Raw genomic sequence first — 10,911 nt, forward strand, 5'->3', positions numbered from 1 at the left:
ATCAGACCAAACTCTATGTCTCTGTGTTCTCCACTACCAAAGGCCTTACTTTTAATTGTGTAAGCCCTGCCCTTGTTTGTTTTAGCAAAATGCAATATCTCACATTTATCCAAATTAAACTCCAGCAGCTACTCTTCAGCCCATTGACCCAACTGATCAAGATCTCTTTGTAATCTTAGGTAAACTTCTTCACTGTCCACTATATCACCAATTCTGATGTCATCTGCAAATGTACTAACCATTCCTTCCATATTCTTATCTAAACTATTATTGAGTCTGATGTCCCTTTTTTGCCTTTTTTTCATTTAACACAGATTTTCTCTGCTCTGTGTGGGTGGACACAACAGAGGTTGGTGAACAGCTTAGTCTTCAGCAGCTATTGCGGGTTGTGAGAGGTAGTTTAGATATAATTTTAATTCCAAAGTTACCAGAAAAATCTCCTGCCCTTATTTAACACTCTCCAAATCTAAAAAGGGGCACATAAGCAGAGGGAGCTTGGCAGTAGGTGTACAAAGGTGTGTAGATTGGCAGGGTGGTTTGAGAAAGCAGAATATGGAATCCTAGGCTTTATAAACAGGGGCATGGAGTGAAAAAGCAAAGTGTTTTCGATGAACTTGTACAAAACACTGGTTCAGCCTCAGCTACAATATTGTATTCAATTCTGGGGCCCCACACTTTAGAAAGGATGTGAAGACTTTAGAAAGGGTGCAGAAAACTTTCATTATTGTTTCATGGATATGAAACTTTATAACTTGCGTGGATTGGAGAAGCTGAGTTGTTCTACTTAGGAAACGGAAAATTTAAAAGGGATTTTGATCAAAGGGTTCAAAAGCATAAGGGGTCTGAACAAAAGACGAAGAAACTGTTACATTGGCAGAAGGGTCAGGAACAAGAATACACTGAGTTAAGGCATATGGTGAAAGCAGCAGCATGACATGAGGTGGAATTTTTTTACTCAGCAAGAATCTCTAATGGAATGCCTAGGAATAAAGAGGAGGCTGATTCAATTATGGTTTTCATAAAAAAAAACTGATTTAATCCCTATAGTGTAGATGGAGGCCAGTCAGCCCATCAAGTCTGCACCAAACTTCCAAAAAGCAACCCACCCAAACCCAGACCCCTATGGCCCCACATTAACCATGGCTAATCCGCTAGACCTAGACACTGTGGGGAAGTTTAGGGTGGCCAAACCCCCTAACCTGCTCATCTTCGTACTGTGGAAGGAAACTGGAACACCCAATGGAAACCCACGCAGACATGAGGAGAATATACAAACTCCACACAGTCACCCAAGGCGGGAATCAAATTCAGGCCCCTTGAACTGTGAGGCAGCAGTGCTAACCACCGTGCCACCGTTGGATAACCATGTGAATGGAAAAATAATCAGAACAGGGAAATGGCAGGAATTGTAACTGGGTGAGTTGCTCTTGCGGAGAGCTGGTATAAGAATAAAGGGGTGAATAGGCTCCTTCTTTCTGTAACCATTCTATGATCCTAAATACTACAGCTAAGGTGAGCTGGAAAATAAATCAAAGCTGCACCCCTATCTGCTGTGTAAATGAGAAGTAAGAACAAATGATCCTGAAACAGGATTGCAAAGAAAAACAAGTGTCGCCTCTCCGTAGCAGTGAAAAGTGAGAGAGTGAAATGTTTCTGATAAAAGATTTTGCAAGTATATAGCAAGATCTTTTATGACCTTGGAGCATCCCAAATCTCTTCACGGAAAATGAAGCATTTTTGGAAGTGAAAGTTGCTGTTGTGATGTAAGAAATGTTATTTTATTATTGTTTGAGAACTACTGAAGATAATGTTGCTTGAAAAATTGGTCAGAAATATAATGACTGGATGTTCCTGGGAAGATAAGCGAGTGTTTGTACGTGAGCCCATTGGCTAAACCATGTGACTGTCAGGAAAGCTCCTTTGTGTTGAAAGTATTCCTTTGCGGTCCCTTTGCCAATCACATTTCCACTGGTGTCTGTTCACCTGAGACATCAAGAGAGTGTCATTCAGGATACAAAGAACCTCGTTTATTACTTTTGATCCTGTCCTAATACCAGCTATTCATGAGATTATTATTCCAGTCTTCTGGTAAGGAAATCATAATTAATTCTGCAAAATCAGAAAACCAACACAGACCAATTGTTCCAAAAAAAGATGCAGGGCAGCTCTTCTTGGCCAACATTCAACCCTCAGTCAAAGTCACTAAAACAGATTGGCTGGTCCCTATCTGTTACTGTTTGTGGGAGCCTGTGTGCACTAACTGACTGCCATATTTCCTATATTATAAAGTAACTAACACTTCAAAAGTACTTCATCAGTTGCAAAGTGTTTTGGTGTGGAGGTGCTGGGGTTGGACTGGGGTGGAAAAGTCAGAAGTCACACAACACAACAGCTGCTCTGAAAGCTTGTGATTTAAAATAAACCTGTTGGACTATAACCTGGTGTCGTGTGAGTTCTGAAAGTGTTTTGGGAAATCTTGAACTCATGAAAGCTGGTTCATAAATGCAGATGACACAGCAAGGAGCTGGAGGAACACAGCAGACCAGGCAGCATCAGAGGAGCAGGAAAGTTGACATTTGGAGTCGGGACCCTTCTTCAGATTTTCTGAAGAAGAGTCCCGACCTGAAATTTCAACTTTCCTGCTCCTCTGATGCTGCCTGGTCTGCTGTGTTCCTCCAGCTCCACACTGTGTTATCTCTGACTCCAGCATCTGCAGTTCTTGCTATCTCTGGTTTATAAATGCATATCTTTTTTTGTGTGTGAGAATCTTACATTTCACGTCGTCATTTGGTCATTGGTTTTCAGTTTTGATGTATGAAAGGTTCATTGGAAGGACAGCACAGTTTGATCAGAGGACATTTATTTAATTTAACAGCTATAGCAACAGGGCTGTGATCTAATGTAACTCAATCTATTCTTGCTGTCCATGCCTTTATCTATTTTGTTAAACAAAATCAATACTAGTGTTCACTGGTGTGAGGACTATTTGCTGCAGGGCTGAAACAAACTGTCTATTGAGGTAATGATTAGTCAGTGTAAAATTCCATCTCAGAGAAAATGAACTTCATGAAGGACATTCAGCACAAGTGAAGAATTTATATTGAATAATATTAAACTGCAATAAGGTCCTATCAGAATATAATGGCGGCTGGATGAGGTTTTAAATGCAGCACTTTTAATGTTGCTGAATATTTATTTTTGCTCTATTTTCTCTCATAGAAAATATCTCAAATTAATGCTGACACTAAACTTACATCCTTCGTATGGAGGACTAATGCCATTAATGCACATGTGGTAATATGGAGTCTTTTACTTCCAGCCTTTAAATCAAAATATTCCAACACCCATGGTGTGTAATTATTTGCTTTGGTCATTAGCTCTGTTATGTTCTGCCTTTTGACATTGGGGGTTTGTCAATATCTCATGGCAGTCACAGGCTATCTCATATTTTGTATTATTTTATTCTGTCCAAGAGTAAAAAGTTTCTAGAGGTTAAAGATGTTAAGGGTCTGGGGAGAGAGTAGGATTGCAACATTGAGGTAGAGAAACAGCCAATGATAATGTTGAATTGTGAAGAGGACTCAATGGGCCGAATGGCCAGCTCCAGCTCTTATTTTCTACGTTTCAGATGTCCAGTGTTTATGAATTTCTTACTAGTCCCACTGTTGACTCACTTGATGAAGACATGCTGTTTCATTTCCTAGTCAGTGTTGAGTTGGCTGATCTCAACCAGGATAACAGTTAGGGCTGGTAACAGAGGGAGTTGGAAACGTGTCCCATTTCCATACCTAAACAGGGTCCAATAACTTGAGCAGGAAAATGTTCATGGTTGGAGGAAAGCAGAAATTGATGCTTCTGCAACTTACTAACTTACCACCACTGACAGTCCATTATCACTTAGGTAAGGTCCCACAGGAAAACTAGCATGGTATAAGACAATACTTTGAGAAGGGAAGAGGGAATAAATAAATATCAAGCATGGAATAAAAGCATAAAGATCGAAATTCCCCCTTTTTAGCTCTTGATCTCAGCTAATGATTAAAAAGATATATTTTCACCTGGTCTCGATGCATTTAAATTGTTTGTGAATTGGTACTGTGTGTTTACAAAATACATTCAGAGTGACTGATCAATACTTGATTCAGTTGATATTTATTTGGTAGAATTCCTATACGGTGAATTTAATTGAAGAAATTTCTATTTATGATTTTACAATGGTTTTAACATTACATTCTGTGTTGATAAGGACAGTGTCACTAGTTTGACTAAAAATTTGCAAGTTGTTATTTTTGGTTTGGCTTACGGTCATCTATTAACGGCTTAATTCAGTGATGAGTGTCTTGTGGCTTCTTGATATCAATATGCTTTGTGAGAATATTAATTTTCAGTTAATGAAGCAGAGAGTCACTACACAGTTGGAGATTTGTGGAAAACAGATTCTGGCTTTGCTCATAATCTTCCTGTCCCTGGTGAAAGTGTAATATCAAAAGAGGAGATCTTTAGGCATGTTTCTAAAAATAGGATGGAATATCATTTTAGTTTGAAATGTTGAAATTATATCAAAGACTCACTGCAACAGAATAATTTCCCAGTTACACCCCCACCCCACAAAAAAACTTAATGATCGGCTAGAGACATTATCCACATTTCACACAAATTCTCAAATCAAGACACAATGCCATAAAGGCACCAAATAAAAATATCTCCGTACAGCTAAAGGTGGAAAATTGTTGAAAAGAATTATCTTTCATGAACTCCTGTGGCTCCTACTGGGTAATAAAGGTCAACATCCTGGAAACAGGCCCTTTGGCCCAACTTGCCCATGCCTCCCAGTTTTCACAATGAAACAAATCCCATTCGTCTGCATTTAGTCCATATCCCTCTATACCTATCCCATTCATGTACCTGTCTAAATATTTCTTAAATGACAAAATTGTACTTACTTCCACCAATAAATCTAGCAGCCCCTTCCAGACACTCACCACCCTCTATGTGAAAAACTCACCCATCTGGACTCTTTTGTATCTGTCCCCTCTTAAGCCTATGCTCTCTACTTTTAGACTCACCTACCATGGGGAAAATCTGTTGGCTGTCTAACCTTTTCTATGCCTCTCATGGTTTTAGGGACCTCTATAATGTTATACCTCAGCCTCCTATGCTCTAGGGAAAAAAGTCCCAGCCTATCCAACCTCTCCTTATACCTCAAACCTTCTAACCCAGGTAGCATCTTTGCCGCACTCTTTCTAGTTTAATTATATACTTTCTATAGCAAAGTTTGTGAAAATCATTTGGCAGAGCCTGTGAGGCAGCTTTTCTACACACTGTCTCACAGAGAAAGTGGTAACTTGAAGATGGAAAGTATTAAAACGGTACATTATTCTTTTGAAGCCAATGGATGGTAGGTTTGCTTGCATGACAACTATGGCGTTATCCAGTTGTAGGAAGACGGTTACATCACTGCAGATGTGCTATATTTAACAAAAACAAAATCGACTCAAAAAACGTTCTCACGGCTTCCTGTGTACATCATTTTGTCGCTCGTATGTAACTGATTTATGAATGGGGAAAGCTATCATGGCATTTCTGTAAAACACACTAATTCCCAAGTGGCATAACTGAAATATAATGGCAAGGCTCCACTACGATTGGGTTAAAGTACATAAGTATTAATTTCCATGCGTTTAAACAAGTCACGTTCTACAATTACTATCTCTCCTTCTACAATTCTTTAGCTTTATTATCAGCTTTATAAGACTTTTAAGTTTTTTTAAGATTGAAGCTGAAAGCTTTAACTAAAGTTTAAATTTTTAACTTTGAATAGTGTTGCAACATATATTGATTAATTTGATTTACAATCCATAATTTTAATCAGCGGTAATATTGATTGGTGCTCCTGCAGTTCAAAAGGACACAATGTCTATCAGAAAGAATTTGCATTACGGAGTAATTTATCATATCTTCCAGACCTTCCAAACCACTTCATACCCAATGACTTCTTTGTCACAAAATATGATAGACCATCTGTGCACAAACCCACCAACATTATGAGTTAAATATGTTCTTGAGGGTACACTGTAAACAGAAGTCAGAAAAAAGAAACACAGGAACTAGAAATTTGAAACAGAACTCAAAAAAATCTAGAAGAACTTTTGACAAGGGTCCAGTTCCAAAAAAGTCAACACAGATGCTGCCTGATTCATTGAATGTTTCCAGCATTTCTGTCTTTGGTGCATTGGAAAGGAAATGAGCTCCTTTTCACACCGAGAATGATGTGTGTATTGAATGAGCTGCCAGAGGAAGTGATGGAGGTTGGTACAATTACAACAGTTAAAAGGCATCTGGATGGGTATAGGAATAGGAAGGGTTTAGAGGGCTATGGGCCAAATGCTGGCAAATGGGATTAGATTAATTTAGGATATCTGGTCAGCATGGACGAGTTGAACCAAAGGATCTGTTTCCATACTGTACAGCTCTATGACTCTATGACTCGATGACTCTAACAGGATTAGGCTATTCAGCCCCTTTGGTCTATTCTGTCACGCAACTAGATGATGGCTAATCTATGATAAGAGATAGTAGGAACTGCAGATGCTGGAGAATCCGAGACAACAAGGTGCAGGGCTGGATGAACACAGCAGGCCAAGCAGCATCATAGGAGCAGAAAGGCTGACGTTTCGGGCCTAGACCCTTCATCAGAAAAGGGGGAGGGGAAGGGGGTTCTGAAATAAATAGGGAGAGAGTGGGAGGCGGATAGAAGATGAATAGAGGAGAGGATAGGTGGAGAGGAAACAAACAGGTCGAAGGGGCGGGGATGGAGCCAGTAAAGGTGAGTGTAGGTGGGGAGTTAGGGAGGGGATAGCTAATCTATGTTTGAATGTCAGTTATCCATCTAACCTTCAATACTCATCCTCATAAAAGTCTGTCTGTCAATCCCGGTTTTAAAATATTGACCTAAACCCAACAATTTTTTCAGAGAAATTTCCAGATTTCCCTTTGTCCAACATCACCCTCTAAACAGAAAAGCTCTGAATTTAAAGTTATGTCCTTTTGTTTTGGACTCCTCCACCAGAGGAAACAATTCTTTCCTTTACGTCATTGTAAATGCCACAATCAGGTTTCATCTTTTACATTTCATGAAATACAAACCAATGTTTCTACAACCTGAGTTCCTGATATGACCAATTCAACCTGTCTATAATTCTAGCAAACCTGAGCTACATTCCTCTAGTCTTTTCCCAGCAACTCTCCAAATTATTTCTACTCAAGTAACTGTTTAACTTCCTTTTGAATGACTGAATTGAACCTGCCACCACCATAATCTTAGGCAGTACACTTCCAGATCCGAATCACTGATTGTGAAAGATGTTTTCCCTCAATCACTTATGCTTCTTTAACTAATAAAAGATGAAAGAATGCAGGGCTACAGGGATAGAGTAGGTGGCGCGTCTGGGTGGGATGCTTTCCGGAGGGTCGGTATGGATTTGATGGGCTGAATGGCCTGCTTCCACACTGTAGGGATTCTATGATTCTAAAGGTCCAAATGGATTTCATCCTAGGTCTTAAAACATTGATCCTAGGTATGAATGTTGATTTTATTATTATGTATATTTTACAATGAAGAATACAGTGAAAAGCTTGATCCTATGCCATTTTGAATAGTTTAAGAATAATTTTTTAAAAAAAGATATAGCTCAAACAGAAGCCATAATCCTTCCGCCATCCCTTCACCACCACCAGTCCCAAACCCAACCAACACTGAAGTCACCGGTCCTCAGGCACCATCTTATGCCACTGTGCCTACCTCACTGACGTTGTGTCTGCTGATGTATCAGCCAATGCCAGGTTCCATGTTTGCCCCTCTGCCAGCTACATCCTCCCTGTCACCTTGGGCCCTGCTCCAGGCTCACCAGCCACCTCATTGCCGTCCACCAGAATCCCACCAGCCACCGCCATGCCCTGAACCCCGAAGAAGCTTCCTTCCTACTGCCTCCTGCCTTCCTCGTCAATGCCATCACCACTGGTGCCACTGTGACCGAGCACTCCCCAGAAGGTAGGTAGTAGCAAAAACCAAAAGAAAAGAAAGAAATGAGAAAAGAAGAATGAGAAAAGGAAAGTGGACAGAGTGGACAAGACCCAGGCTCAGGTGGTAGATGGATTCGTGTTAGTTTTCCAAAATTGTCTAGATATAGAAAAGGCTCCATCAAGCGTGGCATAGTGGTTCAGTGGTTAGCACTGCAGCCTCACAGCACTAGGGACCCGGGTTTGAATCCAGCTTCAGGTGACTGTCTGTGTGGAGTTTGCATGTTCTCCTTGCCATGGGAAATGTAGAGTTACAGGTTTGGGATGGGTCTGGGTGGGATGCTCTTCAGAGGGTCAGTGTAGACTCAATGGGCTGAATGGCCTGTTTCCAAACTGTACGGATTCCATGATTCTATACAGGAAAGTAGCAAATATAATCCTCCCCTGCATTCAAGAAGTAAGAGAGGTGGAAAACGATAGTTAGTTTACCAGTATTATGTTCGAAGCAATCATTAAAGAGATATAGGTGTGCATTTAGAAAACCTCCAGGTGATAAGGAAGCATCAGTATATTTTGTCAAACAGAGAAATGAAACATTTTTACTGATAAGCACATAATGAGGATTTTAGAGATAACACAGTGTGGAGCGGGCCAGGCAGCATCAGAGGGGCAGGAAGGTTGATGTTTTGGGTTGGGACCCTTCTTCAGAAATGGGGAGGGAAAGGGAGCTGGGAAATAAATAGAGAGAGGAGGGGTGGGGTTGGGGAAGGTAGGTGGGATGGTGATAGGTGAATGCAGGTAGGCAGTGGTGGGGATTGGTCAGTGGGATGGGTGGGGCGAATAGGTGGGACAGAAGATGAACAGGTTGTGTCAGGTCAAGGAGGTGGGGATAAGAGGGAGGGTTGGACATGGGTTGAGGCTGAGGGTGGGGAGATGTTAAAACTGGTGAATGCCATGTTTAGGCCATCGGGCTGTAGGCTCCCGAGGCGGAATATGATGTGCTACTCCTTCAGTTTCCAGGTGGTGTCACTGTGACACTGGAGGAGGCCCAGGATGGATATGTCACTCAGGGAGTAGGAGGGTGGGTTAAAATGATTGGCAACAGGAAGGCGATGCCATTTGTTGCGATCAGAGCGCAGATGCTCTATGAAATGGACTCTAAGTCTACGCTTGGTCTCACCGATGTAGAGGAGGCCACAGTGAGAGCAGCAGATACAGAAAATCAAGTTGACAGATGTGCAGGTGACCCCCTGTCTGATGTAAAAAGTTTGTTTTGGGCCTTGAATGGAGGTGAGGGAGGAGATGAGGACGTGAAGGGGCAGGTGTAGTACTTCCTGCAGGTTGCAGGGAAAAGGTGCCAGGGGTGGTGGGGTTAGTGGGGAGTGTGGAGTGGACAAGGAAGTCATGGAGAGGGTGGTCCCTTCAAAAGGCAGATGGGGGTGGGGAGGGAAATATATCTTTGGTGGTGGGGTCAGATTGCAGGTGGCAGAAGTGGCGGAGAATGATACATCGGATGCAGAGGTTGGTGGGGCGATATGTGAGAACAAGGGGGATTCTGTCTTTATTTTTGTTGGGGGAGAGGGGGTTTGAGGGCTGAGGTGTGGGAAATGCAAGAGATGCGGTTGAGAGCATTTTCGATCACTGGATGGAGTATGTTACGGTCCTTGAAATAGGATGACATCTGGGGTGTGCGGGAGTGGAACGCCCCATCTTCAGGGCAGAGGTGGAGGAATTGGGAGTAGGGGATTGCATTCTTGCAGGACAGTGGGTGAGAGGAGGTGTAGTCCCGGTAGCTATGGGAGTCGGTGGGCTTGAAATAAATGTCAGTTTCGAGGTGGTCACCAGAGATGGGGACGGAGAGATCCAGAAAGGAGAGGGAGGTATCAGAGATGGTCCAGGTGAACTTGAGGTTGGGATGAAAGGTATTAGTGATGTTGATGAACTGTTCAAGCAGAGGAAGAGGTGGGGGATAGTGTCAGTGTAACAGCAGAAAAGGGACTGTTCCACGTATCCTATGAAGATGCAGGCTTGTGCGGGTGCCCATGACCATCCCCTTAATCTGTAGGAAGTGGGAGGAGTTATAGGAGAATTTGTTCAGGGTGAGGACAAGTTCTGTTAAGCAGATGAGGGTGTCGGTGGAGGGGGCCTGGTTGGCCCTGTGGGAGAGGAAGAAGCGAAGGGCTTTTAGGCCATCTGTGTGGGGAATGCAAGTGCACAGGAATTGGATGTTTATAGTGAAGATGAGGTGTTGGGGGCCAGGGAACTGGAAGTTTTGGAGGAGGTGGAGGGCGTGGGTGGTGTCCTGGACATTGGTGGAGAGTTCCTGGACTAGAGGGGAGAAAATAGAGTCGAGGTAAGTGGAGATACGTTCAGTGGGGCAGGAGAAGGCAGAGATGATGGGTCAGCCAGGGCAGTCAGGTTTGTGGATTTTGAAAAGGAGATAGAAACGGGCGGTGCAGGGTTGGGGAACGATGAGGTTGGAGGCTGTGGGTGGGAGGTCACCTGAGGTGATGAGGTTATGAATGATTTGAGAGACAATGGTTTGGTGGTCAGGGGTGGGGTCATGATCAAGGGGGTGGTAGGAGGAGATGTCAGAGAGTTGGCGCCTGGCCTCGGCGATGTAAAGGTCAGTGCGCCATACCACAACTGCGCCCCCTTTATCTGCAGGTTTGATGGTGAGGTTAGGGTTGGAGCGGAGGGAACGGGGGCCTACGTGTTCCATGGGGGAGAGATTGGAGTGAGTGAGGGGTGTGGAGAGGTTGAGGCAATCGATGTCATGATGGCAGTGGAAATGAAGTGTTCGAGGGAGGGCAGGAGGCCATGGCATGGTATCCAGGAAGATAAGGTTTGTTGGAGGTGGGAGAAGGGGTCTGTAGAGAATGGGTTAGACTC

Source organism: Rhincodon typus, chromosome 31 (assembly GCF_021869965.1).
Source record: "Rhincodon typus isolate 14 chromosome 31, sRhiTyp1.1, whole genome shotgun sequence".
Taxonomy (NCBI): domain Eukaryota; kingdom Metazoa; phylum Chordata; class Chondrichthyes; order Orectolobiformes; family Rhincodontidae; genus Rhincodon; species Rhincodon typus.